Here is a 16018-nt window from a genome sequence, read left to right as displayed (position 1 = left end):
CCATTTGACTCAGAAATGAAATAATTTGTTTAATCTAATTTTGCATCATAACTCGTTGTTGTTACCGTAGCTCAATTTTTTTACTTCCACATCAATGAACTTGCTATCCCCATTTCTATCCCCTCGTACTGTTTGTGTTTAGCAGTGTTATTGTTATATTTCCCAACACTGATTAAATTGTGGTTGAGTAAAAGCAAACATTTATTCATTTTAGTTACCATTTATTTCATCCCCTGTTACTCAGTTTCTACAAACCTAAATACTGACTTACATCAAAGCTGGGATGAGAACAGATGCTTCCCTGCCCTCTGCAGTTGCCTCCATGGTACCCCAACTGTCTAAGATGACTTCTTCCTTCATTTCGTAAACAGAGAAAGATGTAAATAGTATCGCAGCTTGATGAAAGCTTATCATTGTGAGCGTAGCCGGCCTAGTGGATGTGGATTTTCCTTAAAAAAATAAAAATGCACGTGGTAATCTGCATTTTATTAGCATTTCCTGCCTCATCTGCATTTTTCCAACTTTGATTGCAAAAATAAAGCCGGGTGTAAATAAAACCCGGCTAAGTCATATTTAAACATGATCCAGATTCGAGACAGCATCTGCTGTGAAACGGTCAGGTGTAAAAGGGCCCTTAGTTTAACTGTTTGTTTTATTTAAAGTTGAATTTGTGAGAAATAAACACAATTTCTAACTTGGATACCGTGTTTGCAACCAGTGTAAGATGGCATATCAACCAAAACAATGGAGATTTGTGCTCGACGGTAGCGATCCATTGTGTAGGCGCACCACTAAAACAACATACTACGTTGCCCTAACAGGAGTGGCAGGAATTCTTCTCTTACCCTTTTATGAACTGCTCGCTTTTCAAACACAGAATCTCTGCAAGTATGGAAGGAGATTCTGGGGAGAGAGGAGGGGAGGAAAAGCCACACACACAGCAGGCGGGGTAATTAAAAAGTCTAAGACAAGACTTTCTCTGTAAGGTAAAGCCGTCTCCCTCCCTCCCTTCTTCCCTCCCCACCTCCTCCAGCTCCCTCTTGACCTGCTCACTCCCATCAACAGGCCGTAAGTTTTTAATCATGCTGAAATGATTTATTCAAACGTCAGGCAAAGTGTCACCTCACTTCCTTTCATTTTTCAAAATGTTTGTGTTCTTTGCGGGATGAAAAATGTATCTTCAGACAACCTCAATATGACTAATTAACTTTGAGATATCAGAACCAGATGTCGGGTTGAAGTAAGTTCTTAACAGGCAGCCAAGAGAGCCGGCCTCCCTCCCTCCTCCAACAATCCTCCCTTCTCTTTCCATTCCTCACCGCCTTCCTTTGCCCGTCAACCAGCGCCTTCTCGTATCCCCAGTCCCCTACCCCCATCCACACCACCCATCATCACCGTGTTGAATCATGAGCTACTGCATCTCAGCTTTTTTTATACAAAGCACCTCATGAACCTGGCATCTAATTCATTCACTCACAAACTGACATTTAGTCATTTGTTTAGCCGTACCGTCTGTGTGGATGCGGGAATGAGTTGTAGCAACGCCTCCAAAAATGTTTACAAGTCTGTCTAAAAATGTACCCTTGTAAGACAATAAAGATGCCGAGTTTTCTTTTAACTAACATTATCCTTACTGGCAAGTAAATTCACAAAAATACCTTTTTTTTCTGCAACCCCACCAGTATCCTCTCTTAGTCTCCCCCTGATATTCTATCACTTGGTATTGTCCACGTGGTTTCATTTGAGGTCGGATTTCACAGAAACACCATCGACAGAGATGCAAGTAAGACGTGCTCCATCACCTTTCTTTTTATAGAAGTTTTTAGGTCTTTCTGGTGTGTCAGCTTGCTTTTCTGTGTTGTTGGTTAGCTAAAAACGCGATCGCCTCTATTAAGCCGCTGTAAAAGCATCTGTTTTACAATGTCTACGTTAAGCGCCCAGTAAGGATATAATGTAAATGATGCGAAACTTTAGCTACTTAATTAAAAATGTGCAGTCAATACTAGAACTACTTCCAATTACAAACTTAAGACAATGAACCCATATTGTTCTGTTCACAACAAAGTCACCTAGCAGTTGTGCTTCCCAAATGATGCTGTCTGTCCATGTTAAGGCCCATTGTACCTTAAAAGTCTGACCTGTACCAAGTTGGAAATATCGAGTTATGAAGTTTACCTCCTCATGCCCCATATTTACCTCCTCCTCCACTCTGTCACTCATCAACCCCACCTAATTTACTCTCTTCTATGCCCCGACCCGCTGGCTCACTCCAGCCCCCATCGGCTCTGTTCCAGAATATAACTTTTATTTAAGTATTGGGAGAAGGCCTGGTATGAGTAACCAAACACCAAGTGAGTAAACTTGTGTTTTAGAGACCTTAAAAAACACGAGGGGACGCTACTTTTAAACTCACACTTCTCTTTCTTCACAGCTAATCCTAGACAAATGGCCTTTTTATGATTTATGTCACTCTTTATTTCCGCCCGATGTCAAAATTGTCCAGATTAGGAGTCTTAAGTGGGATATGAATTCTGTTCCTCTGTACTCTGGCTCAGACGGAGATAATGTTTCAAGTTGGAACGGGATTGAGAAATCTTCTATCCCTGCAGAAATGCCTTGCACAAAAAAAAAAAAAAAAAAAAGCCGAGGGCCCTGCAGGAACATTGCAGTGCTGACACTTTGTCAGTTTGCCATGAGTGACGTCTGATCTGTACAAATTTCAGTACTAATAAATCTACCTGTCAGAGCTCAGGACTTGAAAGGGCCGCAGCCCCGCGGCACAGCTTTAACACAACTTGTGTTGATGAAATTCTGTAGGCTGGTGAATTATAGCTGTCAGAAAAACGCCCACATCAAACCCGAAGCCCTGGCGTTCCTTCTTTTTTTCCCTCCGCTCTCTCAACACTCATATATTGCTCATTCACTCCCCCCCCCCTCCTTCCCTGCTGCCTCTCCTTTCCAGACGTCTCTCTTTTCCTCTCTCCTGGTCTTTCTTAGTACTCGGAAAATGAAACATAGACGTCCTTTCATGGCTGGGTGACCATTATTACATCGTTTTGACACCCCTCAACCCCCGCGTCAACCGTCTTCCTCTAACTCCCCTTCAGCGGCGATCTTCCTGCTCCTCCGTCGTTTTCATCTTCGCCCCTCCAAAACAAAGGCTTTGGTTTACTGACAATAAGTTGTTAGGGGCGACGGGCGTGACACGTCTGCGATCTCTCATGCACCTGGCGCTCGGCCAGCTGAGTAAGAGGCGCTATGTGATTGGCTGGCTGGGGATCAGTATACGGCTCTGTCAAAGGCGATCAGTGTCACCGGCCCGGGGTTAAACGGGGTGGAAGGTGGAAACGCGCCGCCCGATTTCACGAGGATGTATTTTATTTTATTTTTTTGTTTGTTTTGTTTTTGTTTTGTTTTTTAACGTGGGTGATTTCTCTACCAAAAGACCCTCAACTTTCCTCCCTTTCTCCTCCTCCTCCTCCTCTTCTTTTCCAGGTCCTCCCATAACCACCTCCTGCAGGCCTGACGCCCTCCCACTGCCTTCCTCTTTTCCACAGTGACCGGATTTATTTCTGTTTATCTTTGATCCTGGACACGTTTGTTCCTCTTCTCCTTTTAACCCGGCAGAGGTATCCTGTGGGCCATAACTCAGCTGGGACTGTTTAGACACTTTGCTGCCGCCGCTAATTTCCTTGTAAACTTTTCAGCGGAGCGGATCACATTTGCCACTTTCAAAGACCTGTCGCCGGCGTGAGTGATTCGTTTGATTCCCAGAAAGGAACGGCAACCCTGCGTCTGTTGATTTGAATGTCAAAAGATTCTGCGTTTACATATGGGTGGTACCCTTTTGGTGCAGTGTGATGAGTCATTGGCTGTGCTTCCTTCCAACTTTCAACTAAATTTCAAGCGAATAATTCAGTGTTGCGTAACAAATCGTGCAAATTCAGATGCATTTCCGTCAGACCTGTCTGATAAAAAGCCCTGTGTGTACTTTTACATGCCCTGCATCATATATCAACACTTCGACACCCAATGGCAGAGATGCACCAGTTGCAATGGAGAAATTTAGCAAGAGGTTAATTTCTGTTTGCATTTCATTGTTCTATTTCTACCACAATTTATCGAATTAATGTTCATCCAATACATTTATCCACTTAAGTGCACTAACTTGTATGTGCATTTTGGGGATTTCATATTCAATATTTTCTGTTTCCATCAAGCTTTTATTATTTCCAGCCATCCATTATCTGAACTGCTTATCCTGCTGTCAGGGTCGCGGGGATGCTGGAGCCTATCCCAGCAGTCATTGGAGCCGCTCTCCGGCTGTCTCCATTCACAGCCTCCGTGGCTTTTCTCTCGCTCATTCTTGGCTGCCCCGTTCCACCTTGCATGTGTCAGTCAGTCTGTCCAGGGCCCAGCTTCACTGCAGAATAAAAGAGCAGTTTGTTAGTTGGCCACCTGAGGCTGATCACTAATGAGCCTCGCTATTGCATCGGCTCTCCCCTGACCCCTGTTTTATTGTAACAGGTGACCTGCCATGGATTGTGATGGGCTACCTGGAAGATCAGTTCCCGACAGCCTTTTGGTACCAGTAATTGTCATCTTGCCCGGTTTGAGTGTTGTGTCTCACTCGATACAGCTGGTCTCTAATAAGTGCAAAATATGGAGGAGTGAGCGAGGCGTTCCAGTGCACCCGTTGACCATAGATGGTCATCACACGGTCAAAGGCGAAGCACAATGAGTCATCCCTTGTCAGCTTGATGGGGATAGCCTCTGTTGAGCGGGCCACCAGAGCCACGGTTGACTCCCCCTTGCCTGATTCGGAAGAGCTTGCATCACCACTGAACACCACGCACCACTCACTCCACCCTGGCTGTTGCTCTCACGGCCCCCGCTGTCTCCCTCGCCATTTTATTAAACTGCTGCTAATTCAAGCCTAATAGAAGGGGTCATGACAGGCGTGAACTAACCGCGGCCTGTAATCAATGTTTTTCCCCACGATATTTTATGTCAATAGCCACCACCAGATACTTGTTAATATCCCCATGCACATATCAAATTTCCACCCATGACACCTCTACCAATGCCCCGAGCCAAACCAGGCCTTGATGGATCAGCATCTGCATGCAGCCTGTGTCTACTGTGTTCTGATATAGCCCCCCTTGCATACGTACCGGCACGCTATGTCTCCCTTCCAGACCGAGCGAGTGGGTTGGCGGGCCAAGAACCCAGCCCACCTGGCCCACCTCCATTAATGGACACTCAGTTCGCCAGTTGCCCAGCTTTCCACACCACCAGCACTCCTGAACTGATGTTCAAGGCACCCCCAGTGGGTCTGGGAGAGCTGAGGCTAAAGCTGGGCCCTGTAGAGAAGGGAAACGGGAGGTGTAAGAGTGGGAACACGGTGTAGGTGTTATGGACTGCTGCATGGAGGTGTGTGTGAGCATGTGTGTGGTTGAGTCCTGGATCAATCTCCTCTGTGGGACTGGGATTAGGCAGACTGCTGGCACCGGCTGCCAGTCCCAGACTGGAAGGGCGAGGTGGTCTTCCACCAGGGTTACGGCCCTCCCCAGGTCATTGGCACTGCACCTAGTCTTCAGTTGTATGGGGCAGGCAGGTGATGAACTGCTCCAGTGCCACTAGCTGAATGACGTGATCAATGCCATCTGGGCCTGGTTACAGCCACCATCTCGCCGTGTCATGGAGCTGCCATGCTAGCATGAAGAGACGTCTGCTGACATTCTCCAGGGCAAGAGTCCTGAACCGGTATTGATGTCTCTCTGACGTGAGCCCCACCCAGTCCAGGACGGCTCACCCAACAGAATAGTAGTTCCCCAGGGAGAACGACTGTGTGCAGTGGCTTGCGCCTCCCCGGTGAGCAAGGGGAGCCCACACATAGCCCATTCCTCCTCCAGCCACCCACACGCCGACGTTGTGCTCTCGAAGAGGGCTAGAAAAGCTTCAGGGTCGTCGGCAAATGTCATCTTGGGGAGGGTGATCTGGGGGCAAGGAGACAGGAAAGCATCCAGATCATCTCCGTAGGCAGCCGGAGGGGAGCGCAGCAGCTCCCTCAGCCAAGCCCTGTTTTCTGCCTGCTGGGCAGCAAGTCCCTGCAGGACTTGTGCCTGTTGTTGTTGCACTTCAGTGAAACAGTAGAGGGCTTGCCCCAGCATAGACTCCTGTTGCTCCATCTCTCCCACCTGTACGAGCCACCACTGTGGCAAGGCTGTTGCCGTGAGGGTTTGAAATAGAGGGACAGACACATGGTAGGTGGTGTAACAGAGGCTTTACTTAGGTTTCAGAACCAGTCTTTTTACCCCACATGGGCCGGTGCGCTCAGGTGCCGGAGCCGCTCTCCGGCTGTCTCCGTTCACAGCTTCCATGGCTTTTCTCTCTCTCTCACTCTTGGCTTCCTCGTTCTGCCGTGCATGTGTCAGTCAGTCTGTATTCAGGACCCACATTCACTGCAGAATAAAAGAGCAGTTTATCCTGGGCTGATCACTAATCAGCCTCGCTCTCGCGCATCAGCTCTCCTTCTGCTTGCAGCCGAGGCTAAACCTCACCCCACTACCACAGAGGGAAACTAAGTTATTGACCATTCAGTCAAAGAGCCTGCGAAAGTGCTGCTTTTTTGTCATTCAAACACATTTTGCAAAAAAAAGCAGAACACATCGGGGTAACTTGTTTGAGACAGACAGACAGACAGACAGACAGACAGACAGACAGACAGATTCAATCACTACAACAGCCAATAGGTTGTCTGAAGACATGCGAGCCCCACCCTCTCATCTTAAACCACTGCACAGGAATTAATGGTAAAATAATTAAAGTAAGTGCAAATTGCACTAACCACTTGAGACAGTTTTACTTTCATCCCAACATCACTTTTTCCCCCCCTCCAACAAATTATGTACACCTTGGAGTCATATCACATCAAACTGAGCGAGCAACAGAAATGTCTCCATTTATTAACCCCATGCTGAAACAACAGCGGCGATTTGCACCACACAAAGCCAGCACAGCAACGCGTCAATCCATTTACTTGCCAATCACCCGGTGTCTCATCAGGAGCCCGGCTGTGACTGACAGCCCGTGTGATCTCTCTTAAAGGGCTGGCAAGAACACGACAAACGGCCCCATCTACAGTGATTGGCACGATAAAGACGTCCCGAAGCGCCACTGTCACTCATTCAAGTTCCAATGCGATGAATCAACGTGAAACTCTCCACATCTACTTAAGTTGGAAAAAATTGGGGGGGAAAAATAAGAGTATGCTGATGGTGCACTGACTAACCAGTAACCTATGGTAAAGGGCCAGTTCAGAGGTCATCTCCCCCGGCAACTGGCTGAGAAGTGACCTGTTTAAACTAACACACCGAGCCCCCTCATGCTTCACCTCTCCAACCTTCTCACCTCCCCCCCCTTTCCGTCCCCCGCCCCTATATAACGCCGTGACCTCTGACTGACCTGTCAAACCCTTGGCTGAGGTTACTCTAAGGTATACCCCCCACCCACCCACCCCACCCCACCACGCTTAATTCTGCCCCCCCCCTTCCCTCCCAAAGTCTTACACCCTGTGTCCCTCATACACCTGGTTCTCATTTCTCATGTTTCACTTTCAATCAGTGCTTCAGATGAGACGGCATCTGTGTGTGTGTGTGTGTGTGTGTGTGTGTGTGTGTGTGTGTGTGTGTGTGTGTGTGTGTGTGTGTGTGTGTGTGTGTGTGTGTGTGTGTGTGTGTGTGTGTGTGTGTCCATGTGTGCGTGTTGTGTGAGAGACAAATAACCGGGGCAGAGGGCTGAGAGGGTTTGACTGCCAACTTGAAACCAGTAACAATTACTGTCCGAGAAAATTTACAGTTACAGCAGTGAATTGGCTTTGAAATACAGATAAGGTATTCTTCAGCAGCTGGTGAGCAAAGCTCCCTGGCTCAGCGGGGAAGGAGTATGTAAAGCAAGATAAGGAGTAAAATGTTGTGACAGGCCTGCCAAGCGCCACTAAGAGTACATCCACGCTAACGTGGAGAGATTCGAAAAACGCGTCTGGTTCTCTCCGTCTTGGCCTTCGAGCCACGCTGGGCTGAAGCGTATCCGAAACCCTTCTCCAGGGTGCATAAATCTGAAAACGACGGTCTTGCGTCATAGTGTGGACGTCGAAAATGGAGGCTTCTTTCCAAAAATGCCAGCGTAGGATCGTCATGTGACCTCGCCATCAAGCTGCCAGCTGAAGTTGCACACACAAGCCCTAAAGAAAGAAAACTTGCTACTTGTTTTGGCCATGAAAGCAGCATTTTCACATTTCTCTAAATTAGTGCAGTCTAACATGAGGTTTTGGAAAAAGAAATAAGGCTGCCGCTGTCTGGACACCCGGTAACCTGAGGTCCACGTCTATCTAGGTGTTGTTGCATGTCTTTCATCGGCAACGGCTGCTCACAGCGGTGTTATTCATCCTCCCATAGTTTGGTGAGTAAGCTAATACTTTAGCGGTGTCACCGTCCACTTGGAAAGGTCAGATTCGCTATCTGTGTCTTGTGAAGAGGCCTTGTCACATGTGAGGGTTAATGAGGGTGTCTCCTAGCTGGACAGATGCCCTGTGACTGACCTCCCTTTCTGTCCTCCTCTCAATCACCCCTGTCTCCTCAGACACCTCTCCTCTCCTCCCTCCACCTCCTCCACTGCAACAGGAGAGGAGCAAGCTGGTGGTGGTGGCGGCAGTGGCGGTGGTGGTGGTGTTTGGGGGGCGGGGTTCTTATGCTGAAAGAGCCCAAAGCGGGACCCCCTATGCAGCATGTGAAGCCTAATCTTATACATATACACACATACATCGGGGCCCTGTGTCCGCCTGTCTGGCCCTTCATTGGTTACTCATTAGTCATCAGGCAGATCAAAGAGCAGCCCCAGGAAGTGAAAGGACCCTGACAAGGCGGGCTGCATTGAGCTGACAAGCCATCGCTCATCCTCAGCTGACATCAAGGACACGCTTCCCATCTCACTAGCATGCCTCCCCAGCCATTCCCCATGTGTTGTTTTTTTTTTTTTTTTGCACTGAATTTCACCGTGCTCATTCGTTTGTTATTTGTTTTAACAGGTGTTTACATTCAGAGACTTATTTAAAACAGTCCCAGCCGAACAAGAAGCATCAACGACGTGAGTTTTTATGGCTTCCCACACAAATAGATCATCGTTTTCACGGATTCTGGCAGTTCACAAATATGTGGCCTCTCGGGTCAAAGGTCACGAATCCTCAGCATCCCAACAAAACCAACTTTATGTCTGTTAGCCGACCTTTCAACCGTAAACATTAAAATCAGTTACACACACTGAATCACGCCAACGTAGGAGACATCACGGCCGCCCCGAAAGACGAAAATCAAAGATATTTCAACAGTTGGGCTTCATTTATCAATTTTAACCGAGAGCAAAACGCACACAGATACACAAACCTTCTGTTTGTTGTTCTTTCTTTCTTTTTCTTTTCCGCTACCATAACACCGATCTGACCTACTTTCAAACTAACCCACTGCCACCGTATACATTGTGCAATATGTTTGTGTTGTGTTTATGTACGGTATCACCAAATACACAACAAAACAAAACGTACATTTCAAACAAAAGTATAAAAATGAGTTCCCTCACTTGAACGTAACACAAAGCCAAGATCCTGAGCTCTCAGCCAGATTTCACCACGGCGGCTACACGATAGCGCTCACCTAGCTAAGCATATGCCCAGTTAAATGTAGCCCACATTTCCACCAAACTGCTTAATTACCGCATCGTTGTGTTATCACCCAAACAACTTTAGTGTCTAGGATACACAACGTAAGTCCATATATGCTAGAATATTTTTAATTGCTTTTGTTTTTAGCTGTGGCTATTTAGCTCCCCAGCTAAGAGGTCCAGCCATCTACGAGATTTAGATGTTCACCTCTCCACCAAATTTTGCCTTGACTGTTCACAGCGTCTTTAAGACACCTAGTCAGTGTATTTTTTATTAGCGAGCCTACAGACCAGCGATAGAAAACTGTGCCATGTGGTAATTATACCGCCGTAACAAAGTTATCATGTTTGACCTGTGTGAGAGAGGTGAATTGGCACACACACACACCACCCCGAACCCTCCTCCCTACACCTCCCACCGTCAACCAACCAACCCTGGACTGTCTGCAGGGTGACCCTTTCGCTGCGTGACTGAGCCTCCCCTGCCACACAGGAGGCATCAATTACAGGTCCGGGCCGTCCCAGTGTCACAGCACTGTAATTAATGGGCTCTCCCGGAGCTGTGCCATGGGGCCTGGCCTCACCATGAACTCCACAGGAATTCAGAGACAAACACACATGTATACACACACACACACACACACACACACACACACACACAGAAGGTACACAGACGCGCACAAACAGAAGGTGCATGCACGCGCACACAAAGCGCACACAAGCATCCAGTCCCGCACAATTGTTTCGAGACCTAGGCTCTCAGCCTGTTTAAACACAAATGCTCGAAAACACGCTCGTAAAAGCTTACAGAAAAACATCTGAAGTCATGTCACTGAACATCTGTGTTTAAACAAGCACACACACCCACGCACAAATATATGTGTCCAGTCACACACACACACACACCCACACACACACACACAGGAATACGCTCACTCATGGTCTCTCAAACACACACACACACACACACACACACACACACATACTCACACACAGGCATACACACACACACACACACACACACACACACACACACACACACACACAGGCATACGCTCACTCATGGTCTCTCAAACACACACACACACACACACACACACTCACACACAGGCATACACACACACACACAGGCATACGCTCACTCATGGTCTCTCAAACACACACACACACACATACTCACACACAGGCATACTCACACACAGGCATACACACACACACACACACACACACACACACACACAAAGGGCCGGTTCCCTGCTGTTTTGGTTGCTGCATTTGTCAATCAGTCAGACAAACAGAAGAGTAAGGTCTTCCAGGTCACAGGGTCATGGGATCCTCTGGTTTCTCTGATACTCTAGATCTCAGCATGCACGCACACACACACACACACACACACACACACACACAAACACACGCCCCGTATCCTCCTTTCAACTCCTTTTCCTCCTCTTTCGCCCTGGACTCAGTCGACATTGAGGCAGTTTCCTCTGGATTCTTCCTGTGGCAGAAACACTTGTCTTGCCGCCTCTTCCTTCGGGTCCTGCTCTTTTCATTCATTCTCCCGTCCCCCGCTCTCTCCATCTTCCTTTCTCTTGCTCCGTCCTTCAAGCAAACATCACCCCCGGAGCTGAGACTGAGCGTGACCCTGCCTTTATTGTTGCAGTGGTGATGCAGAGGCACACACACACACCATCACACACACACACACACACACACACACACACACACACACACACACACACACACACACACACACACACACACACACACACACACACACACACACACACACACACAGGGCAGGGATTGTCACCCCAGTGATTAAAGAGCGCATGTTTTCAGTCAAACGCCTCAGAGGGGAGTGAGCCCAGAGAGAGAACAGGAAGGAGGGAGCGGCAAAGAGGAGGCGTGGGGAGGGAGTGATAGAATAAGGAACGAGAAGGGGGGGGCGAAGAGAGAGAGAGGGGGGGACACAGAGACAAGTGAGGAGATAAAAGGTTCAGAGTGACTCCCAACAGCCGAGGAGGGGTGTGTGTGTGTGGTGGTGGTGGGGGGGGGGGGGAGAAAAAGAGGGCTTGTATTTTGTACCGTCAACATTTTACCGGAGCAGCGTTTGGACCACCTCACGTGTAACAAAGTGCAGCAGGGGGATTTCTCCCTGGCAGCCGAGGAAGGAGCGAATAAAAAGAGCGGGTTGTTGAGTTACGGCTGCAGGAGGAGAAAAAGAGAGTCATAGATGTGACATTTTGACCATTAGACCTCGCTCCGCAAAATATTATTTTTATTAATTTGAACAGGAATCGGTTTCTCCTACAACACTCGCGAGGATTAAAACAAACAGGGCCCGTGGAAGCGCCGGGCAAGGGAATAAATAAATGAATAGCGCGCTTGCCTCCATATTTTATTTAATGGTCACCTCCGAGAGCTATGGGCCCCTGTGTTAGGCGGCCAAGCTAAACACTTGGAAGTTTGCTGAGCCATAAATTAACGGTTTGACAGTCAAAAGTGTTCAAACTAATTTGTCAAATCTCCGTTACTTTTTTTTTTCTTCCACCGTTTAAATTCATTACAGCAGTTTTTTCTTTCTTTCCTCGGAGTTTCTGGAGATGTTTTTCTTTTTCTTCTCTCCACGCCGCGCGGAAAGGTTGGAAGGCCCCGAAGAAGCCTTGGCCCGTGCCGCATGCGAGTGCGCCGCAGCTGAAATACATACACTGAAATACATTAACTGAAATATTCTCCTGCTTCGGACCCGGGCTTGGATTAATTCCCACCCGTTTACAATTAGTCTCCACGGGTTGCTGTCAGGAAAACCGCCTCCAAGGAACCTCCAGGCCAGGGGATGGCTTCTCACACGCACAACTTATCTTTTTTGTTAATTTGGCAGTGGCTCTCCGCTGAAGAAGGATGATTACGATCGACAGGTTGTTGCCAAACATGCCAGCGCAGAGTAAACACAGTTGATGCCTTTGGCGCTGAGCTTCGAACAAACAAAATGTCACGTTGGCCAGGCCGAGAGAGGAGCGAATCGAGGCGATGCCGAGATGCTGACTCAAAACTCGGGAGAAAGTACATAACCCGCAGGGCCACGACACAGGGCCCGCGTTGGATTTTCTCCCACGAGGAAGAAATAATAATACCTTCAGCAACGTTGCTCAAACGGCCTCCACTGAATCCCCTTAAAGGAGGCTGCACGTGCATTTTTCTGAACGGCGCTAACGAGGATGGCTTCGCCACCATGCGGGAGCGATGTGCAGGGTGCAGTTGCGCCGAATTTACAGTGGCGTTAGGCAACAGAAAGCGCAATCGACAGATAATATAGGCAGCTAAAAAAAAAACAGTTCCCACTTGAGTCACTAATACGTATTCCTCCACCCATCACCACCTCATTTCCCTTCTTCTTCTGATGTCTCTCGTTCGGTGCAAGACGAATCGCGGCCCTAATCTCGGCCCATCACGTTCACTTATTCACCGAGATGTTTTTTTCCAACCACACCCACTGTGTGTTTGTGAGGGTGCATATGTAAAGGATATATGTGTGTGTAGTGTGTGTTTACAGTATGTATGCACACATGCATGCACGCATGTACATATGTGTGCACGCTTGTCCATACATATGTATTACCCAGGGAGAGAGACAACCGCACGCGTATGAAATCCAGCAAACCTCCTCTAATTCCTGCTCCACTTCATGGCTCTCAGATGCATGTCATACTCCGGCTACACAAACCATCCTTTGTCACTGGCAGCAGCCTTTGATCAGGATGAATCGGATTCCCTGTCTAGCTGGAGTACTGGATCTGCCCCGTACTGCTGGTGGGGCTGCATGGGATTTCACCTTCCAAACACATGTGCACGCACACACACACACACACACACACACACACACACACACACACACACACACACACACGACTGCCTTAAAGTTGGACCAAAATCAGAAGTCAGATCCAACTTTTTAACTTTCCATGTCTAAAAACCTTGGAGATGATATAATAAAACATTCATCAACTTTTTTTTAAATTATTTGTAAATGACATAGTGGTGTTTTTATACCTTTATTATTCAACAATGGTCTCAGAAACTGTCAGGGAGTGGTCTAGTTATGAATATTCATGAATTGACGTTTGAGTGGCAAGTACCGTCAAGGGGTGGTGGTGAGGGTGGGCGGGGTTTCGTAATTTGATGATTTGATCTGATTGGCTGCATGTTAATGAGTGTCTGACGACATGACGGCTCTCGTGAAATAAAGCATGGCTGAACTGGAGGGGATTCTTTTACAAAGAGAAAAATAGCAGAATTGAATTCTACTTTTTATACTTACATGTATACATAATTTGTTTCGTTAGAAAGGGACGGTACAAAATACCCGACAATTAATGTAATACATTGATGTTGGAAAATATCGGTGTTACAATTTCTGCGTGACTTTAACAGCGCTGAATCCTCTTCACCGACACATCCACATAGTTGTGCTCGTGGAATCACACGCATGGAGTAACTCAGCACAGCTCTCCTCTAAGTTTACCCTGAACTTGTGACCCCCCCACCTCACCCCACCCCTCACCCCTCACCCCCCAACCCCAACACACACACACACACGACCCCGGAGGGATGTCTTTACAGCAGGCCCCACTGGGTGAGTGACAGCCAGGTGGGGGGAGATTAGCGAGCTGCAGGAGAAGAGAGAGGGAGAGAGAGGGGGGGGGGGGAAGGAGGCGAAGTTTCTGGGGTCAAACGACAGCATGCAAAGAAGAGAGTTCAACATCTGTGAAGTCATGCAAGCTGACATGACCCCGAACAAAGGGCCGTGCCAGGGCCTCTGCCAACTCAGCTTATTCCCCCACCGGTTCACCACACACTCTCTCACCTGTTGGCAGCCGTCTCCGCAGCCACTCACCGCGGATTCCATTCAAATGAAAACATCGGCCTTGGCTGAGATGTTTTGGAAAACCTCCACTGTGGCGTGGTTGGATTCTATTTAAACTGTCAGCCCGTGTGTGTGTGTGTGCGTGTGTGCGTGTGCGTGTGGTGGGGTTGCATAGCGGTGTGGAGTCATTAAGCACGACGCCGTTGGCCCGTTCGGATTGACAGTAACACGGGATGACTCGGGCACACCGGGGGGAAAAAGACTGGGGGCGCTTGTGTAACAGAGACACACAGGCAGGTACTGTTCCTCCACCAAGCGAGAAACAAACCGCTGTTGACATCTCTGTCACCAACACGCATTTCCAGCACTAGAAAAGATTAGACTCAACCTGTGGCGGCAGAGACAGAGGCATCAGCGCAAAGCAGAGAAGCGGCTGACAGCGAGCATGTTCGGCGCATTGGCTTTCTGTGGGGCTGTTTTCCTCCCGCTCCGCCTTGCGTGAAATATTATCTTTCATCCGACGTTCCGAAGAGGAGGGATCAGAGATTTCACGTTCAGGTGGATGCGGGTGTGGGTCCGAAGAGCCAGCTCAACAGAATTTAAGAGGAGGCACCTGCACAGAGGACACTTTAGATGCAAAGATGCTCTCGGGACATGCCGAGGAGACAGATTTCCTCCTTCTGGCTTCAAGTTGTGGTGAGACGTCATAGGCATCATCACCCCCTCTGTCTGTCTTAGACACACGCATGCACACAAATGATGCACATGCGCACACGCACATCACATCCCACCTACCCACAAACACACACACACGCTTGTAAACATAATACCCCCCAAAAAAAGCACTAACACTCAGACAAACACCCCACATTCACCCGTGCACCCCAAACTCTGCCACATCCATACACTTTTCCGACAGAGTTAAGTTGTTAAGGAAAGGGAGGGGAAATGACAAGGGGCATATTTTCACAAATCTCCCCTCTTGGCATACCCAGATTTGGCACCGGGCCTGTCAGCAGCCTGTCTCCTCAGTTAAGCCATCAAACACAGACAGGCTGCCAAGCACACTGGGACATGCTTTCCCTTCATCTGTAAGGAGCAGAGGGAGAAGGCGATGATGGAGAAAGAGGTGGCTGATGGATCTAGACGGAAAGAGAGAGAGATGTCAACAGAAAGACGGACCCGGACAGCAACGAGAGCATCGGAAAGATGATGATGATGATGATGATGATGGGGAAGGGGTGAAAGAGAGAGGGTGAGGAAATGAGCAATCGAGAGGCAATGGTGGAAGGAGATGCAGAAAGAAATGGTGATGGCTTCAGATTAAGAGCTTTATGTCCAGGTTCATATTAAGCCCCCCCCCCAAATGTTAAATGTCAGGCTATTATCCTTTTTAAAACATTTTTTTTACTGGTACCATGACATAAAACGTGA

This window comes from Lampris incognitus, chromosome 1 (genome assembly GCF_029633865.1).
Source record: "Lampris incognitus isolate fLamInc1 chromosome 1, fLamInc1.hap2, whole genome shotgun sequence".
In the NCBI taxonomy this organism is placed as follows: domain Eukaryota; kingdom Metazoa; phylum Chordata; class Actinopteri; order Lampriformes; family Lampridae; genus Lampris; species Lampris incognitus.
The sequence above is the reverse complement of the archived record's forward strand: the minus strand, read 5'-3'. Positions refer to the sequence as shown.